This window comes from Bubalus kerabau, chromosome 15 (genome assembly GCF_029407905.1).
Source record: "Bubalus kerabau isolate K-KA32 ecotype Philippines breed swamp buffalo chromosome 15, PCC_UOA_SB_1v2, whole genome shotgun sequence".
Lineage (NCBI taxonomy): Eukaryota > Metazoa > Chordata > Mammalia > Artiodactyla > Bovidae > Bubalus > Bubalus kerabau.
Window position 1 is genome coordinate 80,706,319 of NC_073638.1, and position 10,503 is coordinate 80,716,821.

Sequence of the window (10,503 nt, forward strand, 5' to 3'; positions counted from 1 at the left end):
GATGCACAGCTAGTTAAGTGAAGCAGTTGAGTGAAGATTCCAGCTCTCTTGTATCCAGAACTCATATTCATAACCACCATGTTATATAGTTTCTTAATATTCAAAAGAATAAGTCTGGAGATTATTATGAATCCTCAAAACCATGATTCATCACATTGTTTTGGATCATGGGGTCTTTTGGAAAATGTCACATAAGTTCCCTAGAAATATATACATTTGCAAAGAGATTCAATATTTTGTGTACAGTTTCAAAGGCACCCTAAAAGCTATGCAAGAACTATCACCACTTAAAGATCAAAGACCTCTGAAAAAGAGTTTTTGCATTCTGTCCCTCACATTTTCATTCATAAACTACAATGAACACTTACTAAAAAAATTTAAGTGGTTCAGACTTTATTTTTTTTTTAGGATATTGGATTCATATAGGTCAAAAATAAATACTATACAGCTTATTTCAAACTTCATTTCTACCTCTAGTTCTACTCACGTGTCAATACCTAATATTTGTGTAACAACTTCTATTACTCTCTTGGGTCTCTATTGAGAGTCTAATATAAACACAATCATGAATGTATATATTTGTCTGTGCACCAATGTCTTTCTTATATAAATGTAATGAAGCAGAAGATATTAAGAAGAGGTGGCAAGAGAACAGAGAAGAACTATACAAAAAAGATTTTCATGAACCAGATAATTACAATGGTGTGATCATTCAATTAGAGCCAGGCATCCAGGAATGCGAGGTCAAGTTGGCCTTAGGAAGCATTTCTTTGAACAAAGCTTGTGGATGTGATGGAAATCCAGTTGAGCTACTTCAAATCCTAAAAGATGATGCTGTCAAAGTGCTGCACTCAATATGCCACAATTAGAAAACTCAGCAGTGGCCACAGGACTGGAAAAGGTCAGTTTTCATTCCAATCCCAAAGACAGGCAATGCCAAAGAATGTTCAAACTACCACACAATTGCACTCATCTCACATGCTAGCAAAGTCATGCTCAAAATTCTCCAAGCAACTCCATGGTTTTGTGTTCTCCAGTGTCTCGAGGGAGCCCTGCCAGAAGGGAGGACAATGAAAGCTATTCCAGGTGAACTGCAGACCTACACGGTGTTAGCAGTTTAGGAATCAGCTGGTCCAGGGAATCTTTTTTTCCAGATTTTTTTAACATGGGAAGCTGTTCATCAAACAAGTCAAAGTGTGAAACAGATCAAAAATTTAAAAAAAAGGAAAAAAAAAAATTCTCCAAGCAAGGCTTCAACAGTACACGAACTGTGAACTTCCAGATGTTCAAGGTTGATTTAGAAAAGGCAGAGGAACAAGAGATCAAGTTGCCAACATCTGCTGGATCATCAAGGAAGCAAGAGAGTTCCAGAAAAAAAATCAACTCCTGTTTTATTGACTGTGCCAAAGCCTTTGACTGTGTGGATCACAATAAACTGTGGAAAATTCTACAAGAGATGGGAATACCGCACCCCTAACCTGCCTGTATGCATGTCAGGAAGCAACAGTTAGAACTGGACATGGAATAACACACTGGTTCCAAATAAGAAAATGAGTATGTCAAAACTGTATATTGACACCCTGTTTATTTAACTTATGTGCAGAGTACATCATGAGAAATGCTGGGCTAGAGGAAGCACAAGCTGGAATCAAGATTGCTGGGAGAAATATCAATAACCTCAGATATGTAGATGACACCACCCTTATGGCAGAAAGTGAAGAAGAACTAAAAAGCCACTTGATGAAAGTGAAAGAGGACAGTGGAAAAAGTTGACTTAAAGCTCAACATTCAAAAAACTAAGATCATGGCATCCGGTCCTATCACTTCATGGCAAATAGATGGGGAAACAGTGGAAACAGTGACAGATTTTATTTTTCTGGGCTCCAAAATCACTGCAGATGGTGATTGCAGTCATGAAATTAAAAGACACTTACTCATTGGAAGGAAAGTTATGACTAACCTAGACAGCATATTAAAAAGCAGAGACATTACTTTGCCAACAAAGGTCTGTCTAGTCAAGGCTATGGTTTTTCAGGTAGTCATGCATGGATGTGAGAATTGAACTGTAAAGAAAGCTGAGCCCCGAAGAGTTGATGCTTTTGAACAATGGTGTTGGAGAAGACTCTTGAGAGTCCCTTGGACTGCAATGAGACTCAACCAGTCCATCCTAAAGGACATCAGTTCTGGGTGTTCATTGGAAGGACTGATGCTGAAGCTGAATCTCCAAAACTTTGTCCACCTGATAGGAAGAGCTGACTCATTGGAAAAGAGCCTGATGCTGGGAAAGTTTGAAGATGAGAGGAGAAGGGGACAACAGAGGATGAGATGTTTGGATGGCATCATAGACTCAATGGACATGAGTTTGTGCAAACTTTGGGAGTTGGTGTTGGACAGGGAGTCGTGGCATGTTGTGGTTCATGGGGTCACAAAGAGGTAGACACAACTGAGGGACTGAACTGAACTGAACAGATAGGAATAATTCTCGACATTGTTTAATTAATTTTGACAGTATATTGCTCAATCAAAAAGCCAGGTTGGTTACTTATGAGTTTCTAAGTGTTATTTTTGTTGTGATTGGAGAAGGGCTTACTACAGTGGTTTTTCAAGTCAGGAGCTGAATTGCTAACTTGTCCTTTGAATCCTAGTTATTGTCCACCCTGATAAACACTTTCTCAAAGAGAGAGATCAATCTTTCAGAGAAGCAGCAGTTTTAGTGAATTTGAGTTCATCAGCAGCAACTTAGGAGAAGACCTTGCAAGTAAGCCTTCACAGAGACATTATAGGCACTGCGTGATTTATGTTCTAACTTGACTCAATATCCTTTCCATTTCAGCTGCTGGCAAGTGCATCAAGTGAAGTCCTTTAATCTGAGTAGAGAACCACTTACAACAGTGGTGCTGAGCTTATATGTGGTCAGCACCCACATTAGCAGCCAAGGTCCAGAGTATTCAGCTTTAACTTAACTGGCAGGAAGAAAGCAGTGATTCTCCCTTTTGTGTCTGAGAACATCATCATTGAGGCTGGAAAGAGAATCTTCTATCTCTAGCAACAGAGACTAGTCAACCATCATTTTGATGTATTAATACTTTTGGATGTACTTAGTGGCAACCAAGTCCAACCCCAAGGAGAAAAAGCAGGTCCCAGGCTCAGTTGCAGCCAGTGACCAAGAAGATTTCAGGGATCTTCTGAAGGCTATCCAGGGCTGAAAGGGAAATATTTGAATAGGGATAGGTAGGGATGAGTTATAGAGATGGAGCCAAAAGATATTTCCTATCATTGTTTTAACATTTCATTTTTAATTGTCCCCTCATGGCCTGAGGAAGTGCAGGTTACATATGTGAGTACAAAATTAATCTCAGCTGACTTGTTAGAATTCTGTGCTTATTTCAGGGACACCTAGAGCCAAGGTGCTGATCCTGGCTAACCTGGGATGAAGTCAACTAGCTAGTCATAGATATTCCTGTGCCAGGGTCTGAGAGAGACATGGTGTGCCGTCTGTGCTAGTTTATTAATGTTGGTCATAAGAACAAACAAGCAAAAAAACAAACAAACAAACCACCAGCTTGCCTGGTGGCTCAGAGGTTAAGAATCCACCTGCTAGTGCAGGACACATGGGTTCAATCCCTGACTTGGGAAGATACCACATCCCATGGAGCAACTAAGCCCATGAACCTCAACTTTTGAGCCTCTGCTTTAGATCCTGGGTGCCAGAAAATGAGAAGCCACCACAATGAGAAGCCCACTTACCACAGCTAGAGAGTAGCTCCCACTTGCTGCAACTAGATAAAAGCCCACATAGCAATGAAGATTCACAGCCAAAAATAAATAGAATTATTAAACAAACAAACAAAAAATGAAACTGATAGATGATTTGCACCCAGTTTCTGTAATTGTACCCAAACAGGAACCTATGTGTCCTTCCAGGGACCAGCCTTCCCCTATATCATCATCTCTCCAGAAGTGTCTTTTTATAGATAACAGTATCAGATGGGCTTTACCTGACTTGTTTTACAGATGGGAAAAGCCCCTACCAAATAGAAGATGTTAACTACTGGATGACCATGAGCACATAGCCCCAGGGCCTTCTGGAGCTTAAGAACTGATAGAGTTAACCTCTGGAACATCATCCTGCTCCCTCCCATCAGCCAGTTGGAGAATAGTGCATGAGCTGATCAGGGCAACCTACCCTGGGACCCGCCCCTCCCACACCTGGCTTTTAAAAATGCTTGGTCAAACCCTTCAGGGAACTTGGGGCTTTTTAGGGCATGAGCCACCTGTCTCCTTGAGTGACTCTGCAATAAACTTTTCTCTGCTCCAAAATCCGATGTTTTGGTTTGTTTGGCTTCTCCATGCATCAGACACATGAACTTGATCTCACATTAGGTTTTCTTGGTTTCTTCTCTTGCTCTTGGTCAGGCAGCCTAATTTTGGTCACCTAGCCTTCCCTGGACATTAATGTGGCTTTCCTAAGTCCAGGTCTTGTAGTCATCTGGTAATTCATGATTAAAAATACAAAGAGCATCCTATGCCCCTGAGGAAGGAACTTGAGAGCTGTGTCTCCAAGTCTTGGACCTCACTGATGTTTATCTGTGCTGTCTCTTTCCTCGTTTATTGGAGTCTCATTTCAATGATTCAGCACTGTGTAATTGATGCTTTATGCTAGTTTTGTATATTCACTCTGGAATATGATACAGTTATAAGTCTATATGCATTGTCAGCTCCTGTCTCAAGCAAATCTCAGGTGTCACTGGATGAGGTCAGATGAGCAGCTGACAGCCTTGAATACCTGATTTTTGGCCCTCCTCTTCCTCCTTTCTCCTCATCCCCCTCAGACTAGAATTCCCTCATATTTTCCCTTAACATTCTCTCTTCAAAACTGTCTGTGGATTGTTCCTAGTTGTTTTGTTCAGTCACTCAGTCATGTCTGACTCTTTGCGACCCCAAGGACTGCTGCATCCCAGGCTTCCCTGTCCTTCAACAACTCCCAGAGTTTGCTCAAACTCATGTCCATCAAGTTGGTGGTGCCATGTAACCATCTCATCCTCTGTCATCAGCTTCTTCTCCTGCCTTCAATCTTTCCTAGCATCAGGGTTTTTCTTTACCCATGAGTTGGCTTTTCACATCATGTGAGCAAAATATTGGAGCTTCATTTGCAGCTTCAATCCTTCCAATGAATATTCAGGACTGATTTCCTTTAGGACTGACTGATTTGATTTATTTGTATTCCAAGGGACTCTCAAGAGTCTTCTTCAACACCACAGTTCAAAGGCATCAGTTCTTTGGCACTCAGCCTTCCTTATGGCCTAACTCTCACATCCATACATAACTACTGGAAAAAACCATTGCTTTGGCTAGAAGAACCTTACGGAAAAAAAAAAAAAAAAAAAAAAAAACAAAAACAAAAAAAAACAAAAACAAAAAACCTGATGAACTATGGACGGAGGTTTGTGGCATTGTACAGGAGACAGGGAGCAAGACCATCCCCAAGAAAGAGAAATGCAAAAAAGCAAAATGGCTCTCTGAGGAGGCCTTACAAAAAGCTGTGAAAGGAAGAGAAGCAAAAAGCAAAGGAGAAAAGGAAAGGTGTATCCATTTGAATGCAGAGTTCCAAAGAATAGCCAGGAGAGATAAGAAAGCCTTCCTTACCGATCAGTGCAAAGAAAGAAAGGAAAACAATAGAATGGGAAAGATTAGAGATTTCTTCAAGAAAATTAGAGATACCAAGGGAATATTTCATGTAAAGATGGGCTCAATAAAAGACAGAAATGGTATGGACGTAACAGAAGCAGAAGATATTAAGAAAAGCTGACAAGAATACATAGAACTGTACAAAAAAGGTCTTCATGACCCAGATAACCATGATGGTGTGATAACTCACCTCGAGCCAGACATTCTGCATGTGAAGTCAAGTGGGCCTTAGGAAGCATCACTATGAACAAAGCAAGTGGAGGTGATGGAATTCCAGTTGAGCTATTTCAAATTCTAAAAGATGATGTTGTGAGAGTGGTGCAATCAATATGCCAGCAAATTTGGAAAACTCAGCAGTGGCCACAGGACTGGAAAAGGTCGGTTTTCATTCCAATCCCAGAAAAAAGCAATGCCAAAGAATGCTCAAACTACTGCACAATTGCACGCATCTCACATGCTAGTAATGTAATGCTCAAAATTCTCAAAGTCAGCCTTCAATAATATGTGAACCATGAACTTCCAGAGGTTCAAGCTGGTTTTAGAAAAGGCAGAGGAACCAGAGATCAAATTGTCAACATCTGCTGGATCATCATAGAAAGCAAGAAAGTTCCAGAAAAACATCTATTCCTGCTTTATTTACTATGCCAAAGATTTTGACTGTTTGGATCATAATGAACTGTGGACAAATCTGAAAGAAATGGGAATACCACACCCTCTGACCTGCCTCTTGAGAAATCTGTATGCAGATCAGGAAACAACAGTTAGAACTGGACATGTAAAAATGGACTGGTTCCAAATAGGAAAAAGAGTAAGTCAAGGCTATATATTGTCATCCTTATTACTTAACTTATATGCAGAGCACATCATGAGAAATGCTGGGCTAGATGAAGCACAAGCTGGAATCAAGGTTGCAAGGAGAAATATCAATAACCTCAGATATGCAGATGACCACCACCCTTATGGCAGAAAGTGAAGAAGAAATAAGAGCCTCTTGATGAAGGTGAAAGAGGAGAGTGAAAGAGGAGGGTGAAAGTGTTGGCTTAAAGCTCAACATTCAGAAAACTAAGATCATAGCATCCTGTCTCATCACTTCATGGCAAATAGATGGAGAAACAGTGCAATCAGTGACAGATTTTATTTTCAGGGGCTCCAAAATATCTGCAGATGATGACTCCAGCCATTAAATTAAAAGTCTCTTACTCCTTGGGAGAAAAGTTATGATCAAACTAGAGAGCATATTAAAAAACAGACATTATTTTGCCAAAAAATGTCCATCTAGTCAAGGCTATGATTTTTCCAGCAGTCACATATGGATGTGAAATTTGAATTATAAAGAAAGCTGAGCACCGAGGTATTGATGATTTTGAATTATGGTGTTAGAGAAGACTCTTGAGAGTCCCTTGGACTGCAAGGAGATCCGAACAGTCAATTCTAAAGGAAATCAGTCCTGAATATTCATTAGGACTGATGTTGAAGCTGAAACTCCAATACATTGGCCACCTGATGGAAAGAGCTGACTCATTTGAAAAGACCCTGATCCTAGGAAAGCTTGAAGGCAGGAGGAGAAGGGGAGGACAGCGGATGAGATGGTTGGATGGCATCACCGCCTCAATGAGTAAACTCCTGGAGTTGGTGTGGACAGTGAGGCCTGGTGTGCTGAGGTTTATGGGGTCGCAAAGAGTTGGACATGATGGAGTGCCTGAATTGAACTGAACTAATATATATTTAACTGACTCGATGGACATGAGTTTGGATGGACTGAGGGAGTTAGTTATGGACAGGGAGGCCTGGCATGCTGTGGCTCATGGGGTCGCAAAGAGTCGGACATGGCTGAGCGACTGAACTGAACGGAACTAATATATATTTTATTTTTCTGCTGGTCAGTGGAATTGGACTATTAAAATGTCATTGTTTGCACCTTTAGCTTCCATCAATAGGAGTTGGTACAATAATGATGTGGGGTTTTATGTTTAACCTCATAAAGGGAATGAAAGCCTTGGCTATACACACCACTTTTGGGAATGGCCTTGATACAAGGAGCCATGTGTATCTCAGGAACTAAAGATCTATTTGTGTTCAACTCTGACAAACTGAGCGGTCCACAGAGCCTGTTTATAGTAACACAGACCCTTGGACTTATCTCTAATGCATTTCAAGCTTGAAAGAGCTTTTGATGGAATGGGGTAAAATTATACACACACACACACACACACACACACGTCAGTTCAGTTCAGTCGCTCAGTTGTGCCTGACTCTTTGTGACCCCATGAACCGCAGCACGCCAGGCCTCCCTGTCCATCACCAACTCACAGAGTTCACCCAAATTCATGTCCATTGAGTCAGTGATGCCATCCAACCATCTCATTACCTCTGTTGTCCCCTTCTCCTCCTGCCCTCAATCTTTCCCAGCATCAGGGTCTTTTCAAATGAGTCAGCTCTTCACATCAGGTGGCCAAAGTATTGGAGTTTCAGCTCAATATCAGTCCTTCCAAAGTATACCCAGGACTGATCTTTAGGACGGACTGGCTTAAACTCCTTGCAGTCCAAGGGGCTCTCAAGAGTCTTCTCCAAAACCACAGTTCAAAACCATCAATTCTTAAGAACTCAGCTTTCTTTATAGTCCAATTTTCACACTCGTACATGACCACTAGAAAAACCATAACCTTGACTGAAGGGACCCTTGTTGGCAAAGTAATGTCTCTGTTTTTTAAAATGCTGTCTAGCTTGGTCATAACTTTCCTTCCAAAGAATAAGCGTCTTTTAATTTCATGGTTGCAATAATCATATGCAGTGATTTTGGAGCCCCCCCCCACAAAAAAAAAATTAAAATTAAAATAAATTCAGTCACTGTTTCCACTGTTTCCCCGTCTATTTCCCATGAAGTGATGGGACCAGAAGCCATGAGTTTTTGAATGTTGAGCTTTAAGCAAACTTTTACACTCTCCTCTTTCACCTTCATCAAGAGGCTCTTCAGTTCCTCTTCACTTTCTGCCATAAGGGTGGTGTCATCTGCATATTTGAGGTTACTGATATTTCTCCTGGCACTCTTGATTCCAGTGTGCTTCATCCAGCCCAGCATTTCTCATGATGTACTCTGCATATAAGTTAAATAAGCAGGGTAACAATATACAGTCTTGACATACTCATTTTCCTATTTGGAACATTCTGTTTTTCCATGCCCAGTTCTAACTGTTGCTTCCTGACATGCATACAGGCAGGTTAGGGGTGTGGTATTCCCATCTCTTTCAGAATTTTCCACAGCTTATTGTGACCCACACAGTCAAAGGCTTTGTCATAGTCAATAAAGCAGAAAGAGATGTATTTCTAGAACTCTTTTAATTTTTTGACGATCCAACGGATGTTGGCAATTTGATCGCTGGTTCCTCTGCTTTTTCTAAAGCCAGCTTGAACATCTGGAAGTTCGCTGTTTACGTATTGTTGAAGCCTGGCTTCGATAATTTTGAGCATTACTTTACGAGTGTGTGAGATGAGTGCAATTGTGCACTAGTTTGAGCATTCTTTGGCATTGCCTACCTTTGGGATTGGAATGAAAACTGACCTTTTCCAGTCCTGTGGCCACTGCTGAGTTTTCCAAATTTGCTGACATATTGAGTGCTGCACTTTCACAGCATCATCTTTTAGGATTTGAAATAGCTCAACTGGAATTCCATCACCTCCACTTGCTTTGTTTGTAGTATGCTTCCTATGGCCCATTTGACTTCACATTCCAGGATTTCTGGCTCTAGGTGAGTGATCACACCATCGTGATTATCTGGGCTGTGAAGATCTTTTGTGTACAGTTCTTCTGTGTATTCTTGGCATCTCTTCTTATATCTTCTGCTTCTGTTAGGTCCATACCATTTCTGTCCTTTATCAAGCCCATCTTTGCATGAAATGTTCCCTTGGTATCTCTAATTTTCTTGAAGAGATCTCTAGTCTTTTCCATTCCATTGTTTTCCTCTCTTTCTTTGCATTGATTGCTGAGAAAGGCTTTCTTATTTCTCCTTGCTATTCTTTGTAACTCTGCATTCAGATGCTTATATCTTTCTGTTTCTCCTTTGCTTTTTTGTTCCCTTATTTTCTCAGCTATTTGTAAGGCCTCTTCAGACAGCTGTTTGCCTTTTTGCAATATATTTATATATGTATATGTGTGTATATATATATATGTGTGTGTGTGTGTGTGTGTGAGGAAATATACAATATTAGTCTTTTTCTATCTAATTTATCTCGTTAAGCATTGTCTTTTACAGGTCCACCATCCATGTTGATACAAATGGCAAATTTTCATCTTTTTTTTTTTTTTACGGTTGTGTAAAACCTCTGTGAAATATCACCTCACACCTGTTAGGATGGAAAATTTAAAAAGACAAGGAATAATAAGTGTTGGCGAAATGTGAAGAAAAGGTAACCCTTTTTGCATGTGCATGGGATGGAAATTAAAGCAACCACTATGATAAATAATTGGAGGTTTCTCAAAAGATTAAAAATGGGACTACCATATAGTCTAGCAATTCCACTCCTGGGTATCTATCCTAAGAAAACAAAAACACTTATTTGAAAAGACATATGTACCCTAAAGTTCAAAGAAGTTATGGAATTTACATAGCCTAGTTATGGAATCAACCTAATTGTCCATAAATAGATGAATGAATAAAAAAGATGTGGTACATATATTTAATGGATATTTTGGGGGTGTTTTGTTTAAAAATCATGATGGGTAAATATAAGCATAACATAATACCAGTAAAGATACATGGGGATAGTAGCACATTTTTTTTAAGCTTAAAATAACTGTAGGAAAAAACCTGATAGATT